This window comes from Scardinius erythrophthalmus, assembly GCF_964197995.2.
Source record: "Scardinius erythrophthalmus genome assembly, chromosome: 17".
Taxonomy (NCBI): Eukaryota; Metazoa; Chordata; class Actinopteri; order Cypriniformes; family Leuciscidae; genus Scardinius; species Scardinius erythrophthalmus.
Window position 1 is genome coordinate 1,715,393 of NC_138237.1, and position 26,001 is coordinate 1,741,393.

At 38.5% G+C, this 26,001-nt stretch overlaps 1 long non-coding RNA gene across 1 annotated transcript; it reads right to left on the minus strand.

Annotated features, from left to right (window-relative positions):
- Positions 1-320: 320 nt before the first annotated feature.
- On the minus strand, positions 321-8,575 carry LOC308705496. The gene is made up of 4 exons (XR_014031921.1): positions 8,482-8,575; positions 4,078-4,165; positions 3,519-3,622; positions 321-3,211 (listed from the first exon to the last, which is right to left on the minus strand). It is a non-coding gene; the product is annotated as an uncharacterized lncRNA (long non-coding RNA).
- Positions 8,576-26,001: the final 17,426 nt, after the last annotated feature.

Here is a 26,001-nt window from a genome sequence, read left to right on the forward strand (position 1 = left end):
AAGTCCATCTCTAGGATGATTGGCACAGTCAAATCCACATCACTCATTATGTATAATGTTAGCTCCATCTTACATCCTTGGATCTCACACTTCTAAGTCACTCTTCCAATTGCAGTCTGCTGCTGTCCATTGGCGAGAACAAATGCTTGTCCACCACAGGGCTGATATGACTCATTCTTGCACATCTGGTCCCAGGTTGACTTTTTAATGAGAGAGAGTGTGCTACCAGTATCTGCCATTGCTGTACAGTATCGATCTTGTAAAATAATAGGGATGGTGACAGTCTTGACTCCAGACAGTTTATGACATACAACTTTGCATACAATATACAAAATTTATTAACAATATGTTCAATGTCATCAGAATACAAATGAGGTAAGAAGAGTTAACAATGAGTTGAAAAATATGATAGAGAAAAAGAACGAGGACAAGATATTAATCTTTACATCAGTTACACTGGACAATTTTTGTCGTTGTGTTTAAAAAAGTTTCATAAGAAATGTTAATGCAGGGTCCAAAGATGAGAAGGCAAGTTTTAAAGTTGAGCCACTCACACACGGATAATGCATATTTTATAAAAATTTTAAAAGGAATGGAACTGAAAATATTAGTGCTTGCTCCTCTATAAGTGCAACATGTTTAATGGATTTTTTTGTTTGATTTTTGTTGCAAAAAGGTAATGAAGTTTCAACTGTAATAGTTCACATATTCAAAACGATGAATAGTTTATTGGCGTTGGGTGACTACAGTAATCTACAGCAGTGTTGACAACAGTGGCTGACATTAACCTCTACAAACACATCTGTGTCCTAATAGAGTGTATATCAGCTCTATAAGCTATAGCCAGTGCCTCCACAGTCCCGTCAGTAATGCTAAGGACAGTCTCTGACTCGATAAAGACACAACAATATTACAAATAACTCCTTTTCTGATTTCCATGCAAGCTCTGGTTAATATTTGTATATAAACTTAGTACTCTTCTAATCTACTTTGTGCACTTTAAAACAAGTCTTTTTAGGGATAGTTCACTCAAAACTGTCCACTGACTTCTAATGTATGGACAAAAAATATTGTCTTTTATGTTCTACAGAAGAAAGGGAGTTATCCAGCTTTTGATCGACATGAGGGCATATGTACATTGTCAATTTTCATTTTTGAGTGAACCATCTTTTTAATACATTTACATTTAATCACTTAGCAGACTTACAAATGAGGAGAACAACAGAAGTTAAACTGACAATATTCAAGTGCTGTGAATAATAGCGTGAATAGTAATTATTTGGTAAAAGAGTATAATGTACATGCATTAGGAACACAAGCAAGACTATGACATTAAACTACTTGATGTTGTTGATCTGTCAGTCTAGCGGGGGAATTAATGAGAATAAACTGCTTTATACAACCCTCCTCTCCATCGTATGACACAGAACGTCAGCAGAAGCATCAACGGCACATCAATACATCTTTAATAAAACTCTGTTTACCGTATGTGTTTAATGGACCGCAAACAGAGCAATTGAGTTTTGAGTTTTATGAGTCAAGAGTTATCTCCAATAAGCCTAAATATCACAGAAAGGAAGGGTGTGTGCAGTGAGAAGAAAGACATTAGGCGCGTTTCCATCACAGATTTGAGCAAAACTTTTGCGATTTTTTAAAATGTCGACAAAAAACTATTGCGAAATAACGGCGTTTCCATTAACCGATGCTATGCGACTAAAACTTCATTTTTCCACTCGCGATAAGTAAAATCACTCCAAAAACCATGGCAATGGACATTGGTAGGATTATGTACTATATCCCGGCCATTATTAATCGCAGGAGATGTGTGTGTGTTTTCAAAGCATTAATGGTAAGGAACGGCCCTTATTATACGTGTGAGCAGCTCATATGAGGAGTTTCTGGTGTTTCTCCTCAGTTCTGCTTCGAGGTCTTGATCGTGGCATTTATTTGAGGTTTAGAATCCAATATTCCTGTAATTATTTTGCCTTATATGAATTTCATAAAGAGCTCAGTCTCGTCTTCAGTCCAAACACACCGTGTCATCTACGTCAGCTGACCTGTAAATGCGCAAAAACTGTTTCCATTGAAGTTTTGCGAAATATTTCTTTTTCGTATTGCCTGAAAAACCTCCTCATGCGAGCGGAGAAACTTTTTTGCGATAAATGGGAGTGTTTTGTTGACATGTTTCCATTGGGCGTATTTTCAATTCGTAATTGCAATTTGAAGGGTAATGGAAACGCGGCTATTGACTTCATTTATTGAGTGCAGATGTTTAGACTGAACTGCAGGCGGTCTGTGAATGAGACGCGGGCTTTTGCATTGAAACACAGCAGGAAAACGCTGCACTACTGTCTCGAGAGTGTTCGTCCCAGCTGTGTGTCGAACACTGATCTGTGTCAGTTCTACAACAGCAATTCATTAACCCTCCAACATCAGGCCTCAAGAACACGTACAATACACAGTCAGCCAGTGGGTTCAGAGACAGGAGACACAAAAAAACACCTACATTTTCGGAGTTGTGAACTCCGAAAATATCATCTATAACGATCATGATTAGAAAGGGGAGAATGAGAAAAGTGTAAGTCAGAAGCACCAGGAACAAACTACCCAGAATTTGTTTGCGCTTTAGAGGAGTAAGCGATATTGCGCGTGAAAGACCGCGACAAGTGCCAACAAAACACAGAATGATTATCGGGTAGGGGATTAAACAGATGATCGGTAGGGTCAGAGAGCTAAAGTCTGTGACTGTTATGATCAGAGGAACAACCCAGATCATCACAGAAACGAGACAGCAGACCTTTAGTGAATGAGATCTGTACCAGATAGGAGGAGAAACCAGAAGATATCGTTCAAAAGCAACACATGCCATAAAATACAGACCCACAATCAAACTATACAAATATGCATAAAACACATCATCCCTTATCAAAATCATTATTAATATACAAATGATCTGAATGAGATCTGAAAGAATCAAATTAAAAACAAACACTGGAGTGGAGCGATTGGATTTGATAAGACCACACAACGCTAACAGAGTTAAGATCAGGACTAGAATCTCAGTGCCTGAAAAGATCATGGTAAATATTACTCTTGAAAGCTCATGTTTCATGTCAAACTCTTCAATCTGACGGATCCATTCATCTTCATAATTTACTCCACTTGATCCGTCGATGCTGGCCATTGTTTCATGAAATCTTGACAGGCAACACTAAATAACAAACCAGTCATTAGTTTTAAAAAATGCATTTACTATTTACTAATTTATTAAAAACATGCCATAACTTTTCTGTGTGACTGTTGAAATAAAGTTTCCTCAGTTTGCTTTAGAGGAGATGTGTGTAATGTTAGAAAGCTTGAAATACGTGAAATGTGAGATTAAAGTTTGTAAATCCTCCATTTGAACAATATCACAGAAGCAAGAATATTCTGAATGCTGTTGTTCTGAATATTCAGTCCAGCACAGCTGCAAGTGTACAATGGTTTATTAAACTAGGAGTAAATCTTGAAGAACTTACGTTACTGACAGGAGTGTGTGTTTCGTCTGCAGGTCAAAGCAGAAGTTTGTGGAGCAACACACAGACTGACAGATGTTTCACAAGTTTCCACTGCTCTTCATTCACTGTAAAAACACACATCTTAAAGCTTGTGGATCTAATGTAGGAAATGCCTGAGATTACAGACAAACTATTTGATCCAACGTGTGAAACTGTAATTACCTTAAAGACACAATTAACTAACAACTTTCACAAATGTTTCGGCTCAACTACGGCGACTGAAGTAATCTGAAAACGCTTTATACCTGATTCTTACATTTTTAAAGTTCACTCAGTGTTTATTCATATCCTTAGCAGAATCAGAAACCCATGAATGATAGCGAGAGAAAGTGGTTCCGACAGGACCTTAAAGAAAACTTCCAAACCTGCTTTAAACAATTCCATCTTAATTTCTTTAGTTTCTTCTACACATAATCAAGCACACCAGAGAGTCTACAAGCTGAACAACATGTGCTAACGTTTGAATAAAGGCTGAAACACAACGACACAATAAATCCCACATGAGACGACATGATCTTACCGGGAATCAGACTGAAGACTGAAGACGCTGCTCATCAGGAGATGCTGGTGTTTATGAGCTGCTCACGTTCTTTTATAGCCTGAATTAACTCCAGAAACACCAAACACAGATGCATTAAACATCATTAGCAGTTAATGAACATGCAACCGCATCAGCAATCAGCCAAACTCCACAATATAAAACCATTTAAAAGCCACAAGTGTTATAGAAAGGACAATGTGAATAGCCAGAAATACATAATACTCAGATTTTGTCATACTGTAAGTTTATCAAATTATGATTAAGCAGTAAGGGCTAAATAAAAATGTCATGAGGTTGAAGGACAGGGTAAGGTGACAAGACAACGCAAGCACACAGCCCAAACAAATGGCCATGTGCTTACACATAAAACATGAGTCTTTCATGATCCTGCCTCAAGACAAGAGAAGATCTGGGACACAAAGGCAGAATCATGACAAAAAACATCAGTAAAGACAAAATATTTTAACAACTTTTACTACTGAAAACAAAATCACTACATGTTTATTTGCAGTTTCATTCCAGACACTGATGTTTGTGAATCACCGCATCCATCCGTCAGTAAACGTTGAGTTAGTTTGATTCTGCACTGCGCTTTAATAATGTTCCACTAATGTGTGTGATGTAGTGATGCATGTAAAGTATACTAACTGTATCCAAACGAGAAATGGGCATTTCTGTTAAATATTTACAAAACGTGCGTTCCAAATGTTAAATTAAATATTGGTGAAAAGCTAATTCATGTTCATATCTCGTGAACACTAGACTTTTCCACAGTACGGTACACTTGAGGAACAATCAAACAGCATCTCGGCTTATGGTGAATAATGACAGTAATGAACACTTTCATCAACATGTGGATAGTGAACACAAAAGTGATGTTATGTATATATTTCACATATGATGAAATATGATTATATAACAGCTAAAATCATCAACAATACAGTTTTTATGCATTCTGTAAAGTTTCTGTCATGAAAGATGTAACTTGAAGCACTTCTGAGTTTAATAGATTTTCTTCCATTAGAAAACGGTTCCCTATTGAGTGGATGTGAGTGAATTTTTTCCTCAAATTTCAAAAGCTTATCAGTAAGAGATTCAGTATGATTGCACATTTCCTCATTTCCCATCAGCATTAATTCATTATGAATGTAATGAATGAATAGCACTAATGTTAACTGTTTCCTACTGAAAGTATCTGCACAATATACTGGACTATCTGTGAGTTGAATATGCTTATGTGGACTTAAATCCCGACTAGCATGAATTTAGATTTTGAAACAGATTTTGGTGAACAAAAGTGAGGTGACGGCAGCACTCGGGCCGCAGAAGTCTCTTCTCCAACTGAAAATCACACGCCTGTCATCAGTTATCATGCCAATTAAGGACATGAATGTGTAACAAATTAGCTCAAGGGGAAATATTAATAATAGCCTATGCCGTGCATTTTCAGAAGTGCTGGGTACAGAGACGCATTCATTTTTTCTCTTTCGCACAGGTCATGTTTTGAAAGATGATAGATAAAGATAAAAATGTATACAGAAATGTGATGTCCGACTCGTTTTATGAAGAAGAAAGCCTCAAGTTTTCAAAAAGCATTAGACATATGACCCACTATTCTGCTTCATAAGTACCATGTTGACAATATGACATGACGTGTTTTAATGTATCTAAATGTAGCAGAGCGGGCGTGGGTTGACTCAAATTGATATAATTTCCGACTACGCCACCTGGGGAATTTCACCCCAAGAATTTAACACAACCTCTTAACACTGGCACACACAGGTTCTAATCACTGTTGGAATCAGAGACATAGGTAATGAAAAAGATTTTATTAATTATTAAAAGACATAATGGTTATAAAAAGCATTGACCAGCAATCACTCATCTATTTGTTTACTTCTATCGTTGGCAGCAGAGGAACCTGGGCTTACCCACAGGGGCAGTCTCAAGATATCACCCTTATGAAAATTACTCTATTCACAGTGCACACACTCAACGACTCATGTCAGAGAAGACCACGACACACAGTGAGGACGTCACCACCTAAATGGTCACTCGTCTGCCCCCGGGTGCCCAGGCCCTGCCAACAAACAAAAGAAAAAAAATACATTATCAAGCAGTGATAGGCAAAAAGAACAAAATTATATAACCATAAGTCACTAATACAATAATCAAACCAAAATTAACATACAAATTCAAAGAGATAAATCAATTAAAGAAATAAACAGGAGACAACCAAAAAAACCTCAAAGCACATCACTGAGAACTGAATTTACTAGAAACAGTGCACTGGAACAGTTCACTCGAGACAGTTCACTCGCGACGATTCACTCGAGTCGGTTCACTCGAGACAGTTCACTCGCGACGGTTCATTCGCGACGATTCACTCGAGACGATTCACTCGAGTCGGTTCACTCGAGACGATTCACTCGAGTCGGTTCACTCGAGACAGAACACTCGGGTCGGTTCACTCGAGTCGGTTCACTTGAAGGGTGATTCTTAGACTATGGGCACTTTTATGTACTTTGGTCATATTTTTAAAAATACATATAATTTTGGAAAATATACATATAATATACAAAAAAATATACAAAAAAATACATATAATAAGAAGTCCTCTTTCTTTTTCAAACTAACAATAAAACCTCTTTAAAAACTTTTTACTACCTTTCTATTATGATTTTTTCATACTTTTCAACCTCCTTTTAGGTGTCAAAATCACTGTTTTATGCCTGTCGCACACCCAGACTTTTTAACTTCAACAATGAAAATACAGTTTAAAAGTATGACTTATCTGGTAACTAATAATATACCTAAATTAAGCACTAGTAAAATAATTAAAATACATTATAGTATTTAATGTGAGACCACCATCAATATTACTTTTTATACAAAATATAGCTGTCGCACAGTATTGGTGTCATTTCCACCACAACACTGTAATGTCCCTATAAAAAGTTTGTGTGAAAGATTGTTTAGGTGGTTTCTATGGAAATGTTCAGAGACATCAGAGCACATGTTGGACATGGAGGCAACTTTAAATTTTCATCAAGAACAAAATAAGAAAAATCAAGCTAAATATTGCTTGATCAGTTAATATATATTTTTCTACATCATTTCAAAACATGCTGTACCTTCAAGGGTGTTTTTAAAAAGTTACAAATTTTAAGTTAAATAAGAGTATTTTGCATACATGAAATGCTAAGTATTAATTCAAAGCTAATCAGTGAAGCTATCTTCCATTTTTTCACAAGAAACTACAGAAATGTCATTTCCACCACACTGCCCTCTGTGGTGGAAATGACATTTGTGATTACAAAGTACAATTGATATGGATTGCAAGAGTAGATTGACTTTGTGAATTGAGTTTACTGAGTGTGATGAGTTTAAGAGTTTTTCAAATAAATATTTCTCTAAATATTAGTTTCTCTACATTCACGTTAATTCATTGTCATTTCCACCACCCTGTCATTTCCATCACCACACACATTTTTTAAAAACATTTAAAAAGTTCTCATCACACATTAAAAATGTATCCACAATTTAAGAGATCATGCTCTACTTAATATAAAAATTCAAGGTAGGCCTATTTATTTTTCTAATAAGCTCTTGCCCAAACCAATATTAAATTTCAGAGTGTGAAGTTCATCATTTGGTCCTTAGGGCAGTTAATTTATCTCATTGACAAATGTACATTATTGTACACTGTGGAAAAACTGACAAAACTAGTTACAAAAACGATCTTAGACAATTCTTGAGTGACATAAGTTTTTCCGTTTTTAAATAACAGCTGTGGAGATGTGGTGGAAATGACATTTGTTCATTCCAGGACGGACATTTTTTTTTTAATTTTTAACTATTTCTCTTGTAATCTATCATACAGACCTTAAAACTAGACAAATTATTTAAACTTATGAGACTGTGTTACGTGACTTTGAACAAGTTTTTTTTTATTCAACTTCACAAGCCTAAAAGTGCCCCTAGTTGAAGAAACGCCCTGAAACAGAACAGCAGCCGATGAGGAGCAGAGCAAACAGCACTTAATGATGAAGCAACGGGCAGATCATTCTCATGCAGGACGCGCTATTGTCCTTATCGCGTGCTTAAAAACAAAACAAAAAGGTGTTACACAGCGATTCCCTCTCCCTTGGCTTCACGCTCGAGCAGTATACTCACATCAAAACATGCTGTCCCGGGATTAGGCTACTATCCCCAAACTATGCGGGGGATGGAGCCAGATGTCTCCGACAAAGCTCGTTGGCAGAAAGCGCAAATAGATCTTACACTGCGTTTAGCATACAGATTAGTCAGATTACCCGCTCAGCCAAAGCAATCCATAGAAACTTAATTTACAAAACACCGTCGCATACAAATTTCCCTTACCTGTCTCAAATGTCCACATTCAACTCTCCAGAAAGCACAAAGACCGGCAATCAGCACCGACAGTGGGTAGCGATCTTTTACGAGCAACGCCTTCTTATTCTTATTCTTCTTGTTGAATTTTTATTGGCGGTTGACAAACAACAAAATGGTGTATTTCCGCCACCAACTGGTATGGAGTGTGGACCAAGACGACCCCCCCCCCCCCTCCCTAAAAATAAAAATATAACACTCATTTCTCGAGTTATTTTGCAGAATATACTTTGGTATAAATTGCATTTTTATTTTTTTTCAATTATGAATTAACAACCTTCTTTCATTCTTATATTTCTGACAATGCATTAAAACATGTTCTACTGTTTCCTCTTGTCCACAATAATCACATCTTCCCTTATCATGTTTACCCATTTTATAAAGCGTACTATTTAATCTTGTGTGTCCAAATCTCACCCTTGATATAACTATTTCTTCTCTCCTGTTTTTCCCTGTAATTCTCATCTCTCCCACTTTCCTTAGAATTCTATAGAACCTCCGACCTTTTTTCTCCTTATCCCACTGTTTTTGCCACCTTTCCTTTAGTCTCTTCTTGATAATACTCTTAATTTCATTCTTACTTAAATTAACAATTAAATTAATGTCATTGTTTTTAACTGCTTCTTTATCTGCAATTTCATTTCATTGGACACCAACATGTGCAGGCACTAGGGCAGTGTTTCCCAAACTTTTTTTCTGGGGACCCACATTTTAAAGTCGATAAATCCTTGTGACCCAATAAACATTAGGCCCATATAGTTAATATATCACAAAGAGAATTTATGCATTAACAAAATATGTATGACCATTTTTAAGGTCAGTTAAGCTTCCACTTAACTATTTAAAAGAGATACAGATATTTGACAAAGCACAATTTTTTTTATTTACCTGTTGTTGACAATAAGTAAAATGCAGAGGTGAAATGAGAAAGGAAGAGTTGACAGGGCATCTCATTGTTTTCATATTCTCATCATTACAGTGTACACAATTTATACTTAATGAGACAAAGTGCAAAATAGGGCAGTTAATCATTTATTTTTCTTCCTATCATCAATAAAACCAGACAGAATCAATGCATGCCTTTCATATAACATTCAATGCTTTGCACATCTACCAGAATAATATGAATATTAGGTTAAAAACAAGTTTCTTACTGAAATATTTTTTGAGAACTTTTTTATGCACCCACTGTAATATACACATTTTATAAAGTGCACAGTATGACAGGCTCTCATTTTTTCCTCTCAAAACAAAAATATGTATGCAAACAATCTTTAGAACAATAGTAATATGAACCTTCAGAGCTATCAAAAACATGCCTTTTTAAGTTTTTTTTTTTTTAATGTTGGTCAGGCAGAAGAAGACTAGAAGAGTAATGTTTAAGTGCACCAGTCCTTATCATCATTGTTTCACCAAATCAAGGCAGTTTACCCGGCTAATGGGAGAGATGGGCCTGCTTGTTTTTTAGAATTACATTCCAGTTTGGTGTACATGAGGAGAGTGCAACATGCATATCAGATGCAGCATTCAGTCTATTCCTGTATTTTGTCTTTATTTTTGTGAGAACTGAGAACCCAACTTCACATTTGTATGTAGTTGTAAAAGGAATAAGCAACAGTATGCTTGCCTTGCTTAAGACAGGGTATTCAGATGAAATGCTTACCCAAAATGATGATAATGTCATGGATTCATGTCTTCTTTTAAGTGTCTGGTCACTGCTCAGCTGTAACAGTTCGGTTTCTTCAGAAGCAGTTAGTCCAAGCTCCAGCAGTGACTCTGGACTTTCAAAATCAAAGGGATTTTGGATCCACCTTTTATCATGCAAAATGTCATATCTGTCCTTAGGGAAATAGTGCTCAAAGTTATTAATGAGTGCAACTAGGTGTGTCACTATAAGCCCAGTCAGGTGTTTCACTTGTGTGTCAGTGACATCATTTTCCTCTATTACCCCTTTTCCACCAAGGCAGAGCTGGTTCGGAGCCAGAGCCTAGTTTCAAATCGGTTCTTTGTTTTTCCACCGCCAAAGCACCAGCTCCGAACCAGTAAAACTGGTTCTTAAGTAGCACCAAATCATTGCAGGGTCTAGAACGGAGCCAAGAAAGAACCACTTGCGTCAGGGGCTGGGGGCGGGGTTACCGTGACCAACAAGACGAATAGAAACTTGTGACCGCCATTTTTAAATAGCAGCTAGTCGAGCTAATAGCAGCTCGATTATAATATCCGTCTATGTAAGTTACGACGAGCTGCACGAACGCGTTGGATTCCGATGTATTTTTGCAAACCCATGAGCATCCATAGTATTGCAACGTCCGTTATTGTTGATGGCTTGTTCGAGATGCATCGGAGCGGCGAGGACCGATCGGAGCTGCGGGAGTGTTTGGAGAGCATACGACTCCTTGTGCTTTTAGATCGCTATCGCAGTGCTTTGATGTCATGCGGCGATCGATCTGCGAGAAGCCGATGCATCTCGAACAAGCCTAGCGTGTTTGTGTTTGGCGCTACCGCACTAGCGGTTGCTGGGCAACATGAGACGTATACAGTGACGTAAGATCTGGCTCTGTTGTGGCTCTCTAGCCGGTGGAAAGGCAAACCGGTTCTTAGTGAGCTCGTCAGTCGAACCAACTCTGAACCAGCTCTGGCTCTGGCTCTGGCTCTGAACCAGCTCTGGCTCTGGCTCTGAACCAGCACCCGGTTCTTGTTGGTGGAAAAGGGGTATATGTGCTGTAACACAGTAGGGAACATGTAGTGGCTGGGTTTTGGACTTCTGAGCCGTGCAAGCCACAGCTTCAGAGACTTTTGAAAGGTGAGAATGTTTTTCCAGTTTTGGAAAACATCATCATTCTGTCCTTGCAGTTTCAAACATAGCTCGTTGAGAGATGAAAAGATATCCGCCAGATATGACACTGTAAAAAGCCATTCTTCAGTGAACAGCTCTGCAAGTGAAGACTTTTTCTCAAGGAGAAAAGCATGAATTTCATTTCTCAGTTCATATATTCTTGTGAGGACTCTACCTTTAGAGAGCCAGCGCATTCAGTATGAAACAGTAAATGGGTGTGGTCCGCCCACATGCCGGCGCACAGCTGATCAAAAAGCCGACTGTTGAGTGCGCTGCCTTTAATAAAGTTCACAACACGAATTACTTCTTTCAATGTTTTGTCAAGCTCGGGGGGTATTCCTTTGCATGCCAAAGCCTGGCGGTGAATGAAACAGTGATTCCACACGATGTCTTTACCAGCTGCCTCCTTGATTCTTTTCACAACTCCGCTGTTTCTGCCCGTCATATTTGCAGCCCCGTCACTCGTTATGCCTTTACAGTTGGCCCAGCTCAACCCGCACTCTGTAACCACGTAGTTGTTCAGTACAGAAAATATCTGTTCACCTTTCGTTCCAGTAGGAATATTCAAGCAACATAATAAATCCTCCACAAATTCTGTTTCCCATACGTACCTTACGTATACCAACAAATTTGCGCAGTCCGAGACGTCGGTGCTTTCATCCAGCTGGATTGAAAATTCCCCTGCCGCCTTCAATCTCGTTATGAGCTGTTCCTTAAGATTGTTTGAAATGTCATTTATCCTTCGGGAAACAGTGTTGTTACTCAGGGGGATGCATTTTAATTTTTGTGCGTGTTTTTCATCAATAACCGTGCTAACCATGTCTATTGCGGCAGGCAGAATTATTTTTTCTGCAGCAGTATGGGGCTGCTTCTCTTTGGCCACACGGTAAGAAACCATGTATGATGCTAGCTGGGCTTTGTCATGTAATGTCACATTTCTACGGAGAAGCTCAGCTGATGATTCAATCTCCTGTGCCTTCCTTTGAAAGAAATCCAGAGGTTTCTTTGCCAAGTCGAAGTGAAGAGTTTCCAAATGTCTTTTTAGTTTAGTTGGTTTTAAACTCTCATTTGCGAGTTTTTCACTACATATAACACACATGGGTCGAGCTTCTTGGTTCGTTTTGGAATAATTAACAAAACCATATTTCAGGAAGTAGTCTTTATATGGCCTTGATCTTGTTTTTCTTTTCTTATTTGGAGGCTGTTCTCCCAAATCCTCAGAAGTAACGTTACCTGCTCCGGTTTCTGGTCGAAAGCATCCACTGGTTCCGCTTTCCTCACATTCTTCATCATTATGGCGTTTATCACTTGAAGTGCTAGCTTTTCTAACATTAGCTAGTTTATTTTCAAGCTGGCCTCCCTCGGGGACGGTATTTTGGCTGTTGGCAGTGTTAGCTGGCTTTTTCTTCTTAATTAGCCAAGCATCCATTTTTATGGCTGGTTGCCGAGTGCAGAGCGCAGCTAATCAACAACAAAAAAAAACAACAAAAAAACAGAAGAAGAAAACGACGAGCTCCCTCGTGCGGCTAATTGGTGAACTACACATATAATTTTTAATCAAGAGTATATATATAGCACACTGAAAAATAGTGCTCGACTTGGCGTTGGCGACCCATACAAAATCTCCCGCGACCCACTTGTGGGTCGGGACCCCGCCTTTGGGAATGACTGCACTAGGGTATTGGTTGGATTTTATCCGATACCAGTACCTACTCGGTATTTTTCAAACGGTTCCGGTGCTTAAACGGTTCTTGAAGCGGTACTTAAGAAAACTAAACTGCACACACTTTATCAAAAAAAATAATACCTCTGTGTGTGTGTGTGTGTGTGCGTGTGTGCGTGCGTGTGTGTGTGATTTTCTGAAAAAGATTTTCTGATTTCTGATTAAATGAAAAATTGTGCCGTTTAAAAGGCTACTGATGTAGCCGAAAACACTTGAGTTAAGATCAAAATTTTGTCTTCTCATATTATGACTTTTACAGAACAGAGAAATATCTGACACTGAACAGAAATATTTAACACACACAGTATAGCCTCACATAAATATACTTGATATTGATATACTTCATACTTGATATGCAAGATTTGCAGTTGGCATTAAAATACTAGACTTACCCGAAGAGGAACACTGGCAGCTGAACTTGAACTTTAGTCAAGCGTGTCAGAGGTTTTGGGTTCTAATCCGCATTTGTAGTTTTTTTTTTTTTTTTGTTTGTTTTTTTAAACCGATTATGCTCATCAGTGGTTGTATATCAAGCAGGGACACTTTGTGTCCATTATATTTTGAGATTTCACCAGAGCGAATTGATATGAGGCGCCGTCTAGGGCTTAAATCAAACTTCATTCACACACATGAAACCCTTGCATACACATATACTAGGTAGTCACACATATGTTATACTGCTGAATGCTCAAACTAATATATATGAAATGCACAATTTCTAAAGTCGCTCACGCACACACACGCAAACTCTACACACACTAGACGCGCGGAACTCTCCGCGCACATACTCATCTGAGACGCGAGCACACACACACAAACTCTCCGCGCACATACTCATCTGAGACGCAAGCACACACACACACACACACACACACAAACTCTCCGCGCACATACTCATCTGAGACGCGAGCGCACACACACACACACACACACACACACACACACACACACAAACTCTCCGCGCACATACTCATCAGAGACGCGAGCACACACACACACTCACACAAACTCTCCGCGCACATACTCATCTGAGACGCGAGCACACACACACACAAACTCTCCGCGCACATACTCATCTGAGACGCGAGCACACACACACACACACAAACTCTCCGCGCACATAATCATATAGACGGCACCTCATAAATAGATCGATCTCCGCAACGTATTGAAGCGCGCGTCCGAGTGAAGAAAAGTTGTGTGCGCGATCCACGAGAAAACACTGTATCCGCGCCACTGATCGCAGCGGCAATGAGCACTTTGATCACTTGATTAAAAAAAAAAAAACACATTTCAGTGCTAGATCGTCTCTTATTTAACAAACGAACTAAATGAATGCTCTGCTGGTTAACTGGAGATGTTTTATTATTGGATCATTCGTGCCGCGAGATGTTTTATAGTGGGCGGTAAAAAACGTCAGGCACCGAAACCAGGCACCGAAAGTTTCGTTCTTATTCGGTCTGGTTACTACCGTTTACGTCGGAACCGGTTCCCTATTGGAACCGGGTTTCGGTACCCAACCCTAGTCTCATGTGCTAGGCTTATCATCTTAGAGCGCAATGTAGAAGGAACAAGAACACGATGTTCACCTCTCCTCACTAGCACACCATCCACACACAGTTCATCACGAATGCGAAAGAATGGCACCAGAACAGGATCCAGGTCACAGCATTTTTTCGGCCAGCCCTGACCGATTCGCAAGCGCAGCTGGGTTAACTCAGGACAAGCTTCCGAAGCAGCCATGAAATCCTCAACAGACAATGTAGGCACTCCAGTAACGAAAGCAACCATCTCTGGTTCCACAGCAGCACTATCCTTTCCTGTCGGTAATGGCAGCCTGGATAGACAATCTGCAGCACAATTAAGACGTCCAGGTCGGTAGATGGCGTCATATGTGTAGCAAAGCAAGAGTGCCGACCACCGGGCGACCCGCATACCGGCCCGGCCAATGCCTTTGGTTGCCAATAGTGTAGTGAGCGCACAATGATCAGTTCTGAGCGTAAAGTGACGACCCCACAAATACGGACGCCACTTTTCTACGGCCCAGACACAAGCCAACGCCTCCTTCTCGACCGTAGAATATTTCCTTTCAGCAGCAGTAAGGGTTCTAGAAGCAAACGCTACAGTTCTCTCAACACGGTCTGGGTGTATTTATGTCAACCCCCCCCCCCCGACCCCCCAAGGCCATAGTCAGAAGCGTCAGTCGACACTATAGTGGGAAGGGAAGGGTCAAACAACGCAAGCACCTGACTTCCAGAAAGCAGTTCTTTCAGCTCTTTGAGTCCATTCAAATGTAGAAGTTGACGCATCTCTAAGTAGCGCACGCAACGGCTCAGCAACAGAAGCAAAGTTCGGCAAGAACTTGCTGTACCATGAAATCAGTCCCAGAAATGAGCGCAAGGAAGCAACATCATGTGGCGCAGGAGCCTCAATGATCGCGGACTTGTGTTCCTCATCTGGGAAAATTCCATGTTTGGAAACGACATGTCCAAGGAATTTTAAGGATGACTGGCTGAACGTACACTTGTCCCAGTTCAGTTGTAGTCCTGCATCGGACAAGCGCTGCATGACTGAGCGCAGCGTCGCATCATGACTTTCCTGGGTGGCACCGTGCACTATAATATCATCCAGGTAGTTCCTCACCCCACGTATGCCTTTCAGGACAGTTTGCATCATTTTTTGAAACGCAGATGGCGCGGAAGCAAGGCCATACGGAACCCGGCAGTACCTGAAGAGACCATCATGCGTAATAAACGCGGTGATGTCCCGGCATTCCTCGTGTAAGGTAAGCTGATGGTAAGCAGCCGCTAAGTCAATTGTAGTGAACACTGATGTACCTCTTAAGCAACCCCAAAAATGATCTTATTCTTAACTCTGTAACATTTTGCGTAGCTGGTGTGTTTACTATGGCCTCGACCTTGCTTGTGGTTGGGTGCAGTCCCTGTGCATCTATTCTGTACCCTAGGTACTCCACTGAGTCTTGCAGGAATGCACATTTGGAAAGCTTGATTCTCACACCATACTTTTCCAGTCTTGCCATCACTTGATCCAAAATTTCCAGGTGTTCTTCCTTTGTAGGTGCTGACACAAGAATGTCATCCATAAAGCACACAACCTTCTCCATCCCATTCAGTATTTGATCCATTGTGTGTTGAAACACTGCTGGAGCTGTGGAAACTCCATAGGCAAGGCGATGGAATCTGAAGAGGCCTTTGTGTGTGTTCACTGTAAGATACTGTGTGTAAAATGTGAGTAAAGTGTGAGTTTATGTGTGTGTGTGCGTCAGGAATCTGCGTATTATCATCATAAGGAAACCAGTCTTGGGCTCCATGATATGAGTTATAGTTTATGGAGTGAATGATTAATGTAAATCATTTATATAATGTAAATAATGCTCTTTCTAAAGAGTGAATGAAAAGTTATAGTTTAGAACTGATTTTACACATTCAGACACTAGAAGATGAAACACTGTTCATGACAAATAGAGACTCTCAGACAGTGAAATTTAGGGATGAAACTTGGCGCTTTTGCAGCTTTTTGTTTGGACGTTTTCTGGAAACTTTTCTTCTGTGGACACAGTGTCTCGAAATCTTCAACTGTGGCCTGGCATCTCGAAAACTGAATGAGTGGCCGCTTTCTGTCGGTTTCCTCACTCAAAATTCTCATATACATTTTCCTAGAAAAATATAATGCTTTGTAATTGACTTACATATACAGTATTATATAATATATAACAGACTTTCATTTATTTGACATCTTACCTCTTCTAACTGTTTATCCTAACTTGAAATGACCAATTCACTGACCTAGTTTAATGAATGAATGAGTTTCAGTGGCGCAGGGATTGAGCTCCACACTTCTGTTCAATGACTTTTAAAAAATATCAGTTACTTTTGAATAAATTCAACAGAATAAATGATTCAAAATCTCACTATAAAAACAGTCACAAGCTCTCAGTCTCCTTTTACTATCACCTCTGCTATCTCTCATACCCACTTCTCCTCTGCAGGCTCTGGATCCATCTCTGACTAACCACTTCTCTTAAAGCAGCGGACACTCTTTGTTCCATCTGTGCACCCAGCCGTGATAATGCACTCCCTCCTGGCAGCTGAAGTAACTGAACAAGAATTAGGCAAAAAGTCACTTTCCTTTCGCCTCTGCTGGAACGAGCTGAACTGTTGAGATCATCACATCTTTCAAGAAGCAGCTGAAGCGAAACCTCTTCGGCAAGCACTCAACCACCCCACATATAATGCCATTTTTGTGCAAGCTAATATGATTCTTTAGGGTATAAATTAAAAGTTTGTAATATACTTTAATTAAAAATTCTCATTAGTATTGTAAGAAAACACTCATTTTACCTGGTCAAAAACAGCTCTGTTTTCAGCACGCCGTTTCAGTGCATGTGTCTTTAAATGATAATGAGCTTTGCTGACCCCGCCCCTCTGCTCTGTGCGGACACCGTTTCTAACACAATAACCATAACGCGGTGTTCATTATAAACGTGGGATTATGAATTATATTGAGAACGTCGTACATAGAAAACATGCAGGGCAACGTAGGTGAATAGAGATGCAGAAATAGTCTCAGTAAAAAAAAAAAAAAAACTTTTAATGTGCTTTGTGTTGGGACATTCTAAAACGCTTAACATGAAAAACGCTTAATGTGGCTTTACTGTACAGCCCCGTCCACACTACTGCGTTTTCGTTTAAAAACAGAGAGACCTTCTGCTACGTTTGCACCTCCCGTCCACACTAAAACGGCAAAAACGGAGACACAAAACGGAGAAGTTTAGAAACGCTGCCGACACGTTTTTTGTTTTGAATCTCCGGAGGGCGTTTTAGTGTGGACGGGTCAAAACGGAGGACTTTAGAAACGATGACGCAGAGGCTCACGCTCGGCTCATGATTGGGTGTCATCAGTCATGGCATATCCTTCCCTTCCTTCTCTAAATTCTGCATTTTACAATGCTATAACTGCCGATTCGATCGATCTTTGACAATTCTCGCGTGCAGCGGTAACATTAGCTACTTTCTTCTTCATCAGATCTGAGGAATAGTCAATCCGTTTCCTGTTTACACCGGCACGCGCATGCCCAGTGTTGGTGAATGGTCACGTGATCCGCGTTTTCAGTCGTTTTAATGTGGACGGAAATCAATTCTAATACGCAGCTAAAGCGCTGGTGTGGACGGAGATCGTATTCGTTTTAATTCTCCGTTTCTAAACGAAAATGCAGTGTGGACGGGGCCTAAGACAGTGATATTAAATGACCAAACTCACAACACATCATATTTATAAACCATACTATGTATACAAAAATCAGACGAGCCCAGAAATTGAACGCAATGCGTTTAATTCACGTTAAGCTTTTTCTTCCCATAGAAAACCATTATAAGAAACGTTTAAGAATGTGTGTATGTATGTGTGTGTGTGTGTTTATGGGATTACAGTGTTGGACCGAGCTGGTCATGCTGGATCTAGTGATGGGCAGATCGAGGCTTTGTGAAACAATGAAACAGTTGAACCAAATGGGCCATATCGTGTCGAGGCTTCGAAACAATCCGACACCCGTCTCAACGATGACACCCGTCCTAGTGGTCACTTGCAGGTGTTGATCTGAAACAACCTTGACGAGCCATTAAAAAAATGTGTTGTTTTTTATTATTGTATTTTTCTAATATGTGAAGCTTGTAACCTATAGGCTCCTCACTGTGCATAATGTTATTTTGGTCCAGATGGTCTTCGTTTAGCAGTCACACTCAGGGCCTTCCCGGTCAGAAGTGACCGGACACCTAAAAATGAAACTTTCTCCAATCCCAGTAAAAACCAATGCAATTTAATTTTTGTTCTATAATATTTATTCTTTTTAATTTTGTATTTTGAGATAATTTGATTGAACTTATTAATATTTATGCAATATTTATAGTCCATTTTTTGCCATTGAAAATAATGTTTTTTATTATTATTATTATTTATTTTTCTATGTGGTATTTTCGGTTAAAATAGAGACTAGGCTTTCAGAAAAGAAAAAAAAAATAATCAATTTATTAAACATAAAATTAAATAAATCATGTTATTGCATGGGTTTACCACTAGATGCCTGTAATAGCTCTAAATGGAGATGCTTGTGAATTCTAGTTGTTTTTGGACCAAATTACTTACTTTTAAGATATGGATTGAATGTATTTTTCTAGAAATTCTCAAATAATACTTTTTGCCAAGGTTTATAACATTTTATTAATTATAATTATTAATTATGTTATGTTTTTCACTCTTGATGTTTTAGAGTTTCACCCCTTCATTGGGATGTATTTTTTCACTTCCACTGTGGCATCAGCTGTAGCTGTGTGTCTCATATGTAGACCTATAAAATGTATATTCACACAATATTATATTATATTCACATGCTATTTTTAACATGATTGGCAGTTGTGATTGGGACATTAGGCTGTAGGGCATAGGGCTATGGACTTTCTAAACAGTGTCCCAAAAGATTGTAATTATATTTCAATTATAATTATATTTCAAACAATGCAAACCTTGCTTAGATGGCCCAGCAGTGTCAGTAGCAGGTACAGGGGGAATGCCATCCTCTGCACCCTGTAAAATGGCAGGATGAGTGCTCCCAAAATGGCGCATCATGGATGATGTATTGTTGCAGTATAGGCTAGCTGCCGATCACAATACACACATCTCACTTTATTTGGGGTTTCTAAACGGAAATGCTCCCACACCACAGATGTACGGCATCTCTTCTGGGGAGCCTCCATTTTATCTATCTATCCAAATCTATGTATCTATCTATGTTTCTATAATCTATCTATGTATCTAGATCATATGTGTCTATCTATTAATCAAACTGTCTATATATTTATATCTATGTATATATGTGTCACTATACTCTGTCTCTAGCCTATCAGTCAATGTGTTGTGTACATTTAAATGTAAGCCTAAATAGCCTATAACTAATCAAATCGCACTATAAATGTCACTATATCATCAAAAATCCGCTATCTCAAAATCAAACTCCTCTCACAAAACCCCACGAGGTCAATATGCGTGGATTTCACTTTTATACAGATACGATTATGTGGTCTGTTCCCGACCGTGTCAATCAAACGCTGATTTGGCGGAAACACTTAGTGAAACACTTCGAGGCTTCGTTTGGCCATAGTCACGTGACATGGGTGTTTTGAATTCATATCACGCTTCGGATCAGCGTTTCGAAACATCTGCGCTTCGGGATCTCCCAAAGCTTCGGAACGACTGTTTCGCGTCAGCCATCCCTAACGTTAGCTGGATCTACAAGGTATGGACTGAGATTTATTTTCTGTGAACTTGAAAGAATGACACCATAGGAAGCGAATTGAGTGGGGGAAAACGCCCCCCTTAAGGAAAATATGACATTAGGTGAAACAAAACATAAATGTGACTAGAATTGCCATCCCGGTTTTGAGTGACTATGGCAGGAGTTATTCACCAAATATTAAAATTGCTCAGCCTTCATAATTAATTAGTATTTTGACTGAAAATATTTTTTGTACAAAGGGGGCGTTTTGCCCCAGCGGTGGGGACCTTCTTACAAACCAGTTTGCTTCATAGATCAGCAGCAAAATTAACAGACAATAGTTTTTAATCTCTAAAAGTAAAAGGCAAGGAATGTATCAACATGTGTATATATATTAATATTTATTTCAGGAATGTCCAAAATAGACAAATGTAACTACCTTCCATCAGTGAGCTTACTGTGCTAGCAAGCTAATGCTCACTTGAGGTGATTTTTTCATGTTTTGTTCAAATATTTTGATTTTGATTTTAATATTTAGTTTAAAAAAATAATAATAAAAAAAATATTTGATGAACAGAAATTTGTTATTATAGTAATTACGATAGAGAGAAAGCCATTCCCCCTTGGGGGGCGTTTTACCCCACAAGCCATGACTTTTTTTTAAAAAATGTTTATTTTTTTAAATATAATTATAGGCTATTCCTTATAAATGAAATATGATCTCAAACTACAGACTTCACTATTCATCTATCATACATCACTGTCATATCATGCAGAACAATATTCTTTTAAACACTTGTTTACTAATATCTGAAAATTATAGCATTTACCATGTAATCCTCTTTTCTTCAAATATGTCGCTGTTGTCAGCTTATAGAGATTTGTATATCCCCGTTATCAACGTAGTGCATAGCAACAGTAAAAATGTATATATATAACAGAGAAAATCAACCTGAGAATAAACATGATTCTGTCAGAAACACAAACTCAGTTAATTCAGATGTTGAACTCTGACCAGAGGCTTTAAATGAAGCTCTAAACACAGAGTTCACTGGAACAACAGATCTGGATTGTGATGAAATGACTGAAAGCTTCAGTATAACACAGAGACAGCAGGACTGATCTGATATAATGAGCTGTTTGACTTTTACATTCGACATCCTTGAGTTTGACTTCAGTAACGCTTCCCTTAAAATACAATTATAATTCCTTTAAAACTCGTTTAACTGTAATCCTGAAAATCTCCTGCAGAGGGCGACACTCCACTGTCACAGGGCTGATATGTGTGTGTGTGTGTGTATGTGTGTGTGTGTGTGTGTGTGTGTGTGTGTGTGTGTGTGTGTGTGTGTGTGTTTTAACTGTAATCCTGGAAATCTCCTGCAGAGGGCGACACTCCACTGTCACAGGGCTCAAGGGACATTCTGATGTGTGTGTGTGTGTGTGTGTGTGTCTGACCTTTCATTTCTTTCATACATGTTTTTCATCACCTTAAAATCATCAAATTTGTGTCATGAACTCTTTCCTTCTCTCTAAAACCATCTTTATCCTCATAAAGCTGATTATATATTTAAAGGAAAATATCCACTTAAAAATGAATATTCTGTCATCATATACTCACCCTCATGTTGTTTCAATCCTGTATGAATTTCTTTCTTCTGCTGAACAGAAAGAAAGATATTTAGAAGAATGTCAGTAACCAGACAGTTTCTGGGTCCCATTGACTTCCACAGTAGGAAAAAAATATACTATGGAAGTCAGTGAGACCAGAAACTGCCTGGTTACTGAGGCATCTACATCTCCATCTTCCAATGAAAACATCAGTCATAGCAGACATCATAACCCATAGAGGATGGAGGAGTGAATGGCTTGTGCTGTAGCATAACATTTAAGGCTGTAAGTCTAACCAGTGTCCCCCAAAGGAAGGCTGAGACAGTCACTTTCCTTTTGTTCTATTAAACAAAAATAAGTCTTTCATCTTTGTTGTAAGTTACTGTTAATGTTATTGTTGCATAAACTTCACATTGCATTTGAACTGTTGCTAGATATATGGTGAATATTATAATATTTAGACCCGTGTTTACTGTTAAATACTGTTGATATTTGTAGATATGTATAATATGGTAACCATAATGTTTCATATTTTGGAGCGCGCTGTGTGTTTGAAAAGCAAAACGCACCAAACATTAGGCTTCATGTTTTTACTCCAATCTCATTTCATAACATAGTAATGAATGGAAACATTGTAACATATGATAATCAATATATTTTTTTCTAGCGTAGTTGTTACTGAAGTGTTCCTTTCTAACGATTCATAGGCTGCTATAGGTTATTGTTATTATTATTTTATGCAGCACTGCGCGTAGCCTATGCCTACAAGGCACAACACACCTGCTGTTCATTATATATTGTTGGAAACATTTGTGTGTATTCTGTGAATTTTAAAAAGCAATTTTAACCAGAAAAATCTAAAATGTATTCCCAAAATCGTGCTGCCCTGTAGTTTCTCTTGATATCAGCATGCTCACAGTTTTTTTCTTTTCTTTTTTTAATACAGGGACCAGACGCCCCACTGATGAGTCCTGCTGACTTCAACATTCAGTTAATTGTGTCTTTAAGGTAATTACAGTTTCACACGTTGGATCAAATAGTTTGTCTGTAATCTCAGGCATTTCCTACATTAGATCCACAAGCTTTAAGATGTGTGTTTTTACAGTGAATGAAGAGCTCTTTAAACACGGCAGTGGAAACTTGTGAAACATTTGTCAGTCTGTGTGTTGCTCCACAAACTTCTGCTTTGACCTGTAGACGAAACACACACTCCTGTCAGTAACGTAAGTTCTTCAAGATTTACTCCTAGTTTAATAAACCATTGTACACTTGCAGCTGTGCTGGACTGAATATTCAGAACAACAGCATTCAGAATATTCTTGCTTCTGTGATATTGTTCAAATGGAGGATTTCCAAACTTTAATCTTTCACGTATTTCAAGCTTTCTAACATTACACACATCTCCTCTAAAGCAAACTGAGGAAACTTTATTTCAACAGTCACACAGAAAACAAGTTATGTCATATATTTTCCCCTAATGTTTTTAATAAATTAGTAAATAGTAAATGAATTTTTTTTAACTAATGACTGGTTTGTTTTTTAGTGTTGCCTGTCAAGATTTCATGAAACAATGGCCAGCATCGACGGATCAAGTGGAGTAAATTATTATACCAACGCCAGATCAAGTGGAGTAGATTATGAAGATGAATGGATCCGTCAGATTGAAGAGTTTATCATGAAACATGAGTTTGCAGCAGTAACATTTCTCATGATCTTTTCAGGCACTGAGATTCTAGTCATGATCTTAACTCTGTTAGAGTTGTGTGGTCTTATCAAATCTCATCGCTCCACTCCAGTGTTTGTTTTTAATTTGATTCTTTCAGATCTCATTCATAAGATTTGTATATTAATAACGATTTTGATAAGGGATATGAGTTATGCATTTTTGTATAGTTTTATTGTGGGTCTGTATTTTATGGCATGTGTTGCTTTTGAACGATATCTTCAGGTTTCTCCTCCTATCTGGTACAGATCTCATTCACTAAAAGTCTGCTGTGGCGTTTCTGTGATTATCTGGTTTGTTCCTCTGATCTTAACAGTCACAGACTTTAGCGATCTGACCATACCGATCATCTGTTTAATCCCCTACCCGATAATCATTCTGTGTTTTGTTGGCACTTGTCGCGGTCTTTCACGCGCAATATCGCTTACTCCTCTAAAGCGCAAACAAATTCTGGGTAGTTTGTTCGTGGTGCTTCTGACTTACACTTTTCTCATTCTCCCCTTTCTAATCATGATGGTTATAGATGATATTTTAGAAGTTCACAACAGTGAAGCATTTTTCATATTTTCTTTTGTTCTCATATTTCTGAACTCACTGGCTGACTGTTTATTGTACATGTTCTTGAGGCCTGATGTTGGAGGGTTAATGAATTGCTGTTGTAGAACTGACACAGAGAATTGTCAGAGTTCGACACACAGCTGGGACGAACACTCTCGAGACAGTAGTGCAGAGTTTGCCTGCTGTGTTTCAATGCAAAAGCCTGTGTCTCATTCACAGACCGCCTGCAGTTCAGTCTAAACATCTGCACGGCGTTCCCATTACCCTTCAAATTGCGAATTGAAAATACGCCCAATGGAAACACGTCAGTTTCGAAAAAACTAAGTTTATATACAAATATTAAGCAGAACTTGCATGGAAATCAGAAGAGGAGTTATTTGTAATATTGTTGTGTCTTTATCGAGTCAGAGACTGTCCTGTATTCAGGAAACAGGAACACGAGTATTCTGGTGTTGATAAAGGGAACTCGAGCATTACTGACGGGACTGTGGAGGCTGGGAAACACTGGCTATAGCCTACAGAATAAATTAAAGGGGTGGTTGATTTGACTTTTCTAACTTTAGTTAGTGTGTAATGTTGCTGTTTGAGCATAAACAACATCTGCAAAGTTACAACGCTCAAAGTTCAAATCAAAGGAAGATATTTGCTTTTAAAGAAATCGCTTTTTAAGGACTACAACAAACGGCTGGTAGAGACTACACAACATTAGTGACATCACCAACCCTGTAATTTACATAAACCCCGCCCCCTGAACACGATTTATAGATTATCATGTCAGAATATGCTAATCAATGACTAGAAGATAACTACACATAAGCTACATAAATTCATCAACTAACCATTCAGAAATGTCCTGTTGCTTGTACATGTTGTCACTTCTTCTTGAGTCTCTCCATCTTTGTCTGACTCCAGTTTGAACATAAACATTGACATTTCCAGTGCATGTCTGTGTGAGGTAAAAGGACACGAGCTCTTGAAGCTCCGCCCCCTGTGCCGGGAGCAGCAGCTCATTTGCATTTAAAGGGACACACACAAAAAGTGACAATTTTAACATGCGATATAAAAATATCTGTGGGGCATTTAGAGCTAAAACTGCACACACACACTCTGGTGACATCAGAGACGTATTTTACATCTTGTGAAAAGGGCATTATACCAGCCCTTTAAGAAATTAAGAATGACACACATACTCACAGCAGCCTAACTTATATATTTCTATATTTTAGGACAGATGTGTTTGTAGAGGTTTATTTCAGGCACTGTTGTCAACACTGCTGTAGATTACTGTAGTCACCCAATGCCAATAAACGAATTATTGTTTTGAAAATGTGAACTATTGCAGTTAATGCTTAACATTTAAACTTCATTACTTTTTCACACACACAAAAAAAAAAAAAATCCATTAAACATGCGATTTGAGGGCGAGCACTAATATTTTCAGTTTCATTCCTTTTAATATTTTTTATAAAATATGCATTATATGTACGTGTGTGAGTGTCTCAACTTTAAAACTTGCCTTCTCATCTTTGGACCCTGCATTACCTAACATTTCTTATGAAACTTAACTTTAATTTAAACATAACATGACAAAAATTGTCCAATGTAACTGATGTATATATCTTACCCTTATTCTTTTTCTCTATCATTTTTTTGTCAGCTCATTGTTAACTCTTCTTTTTTCATTTGTATTCTGAAGACATTGAACATTGTTAATAAATGTTGTATAATGTATACAAAGTTGATCAAATGTCATA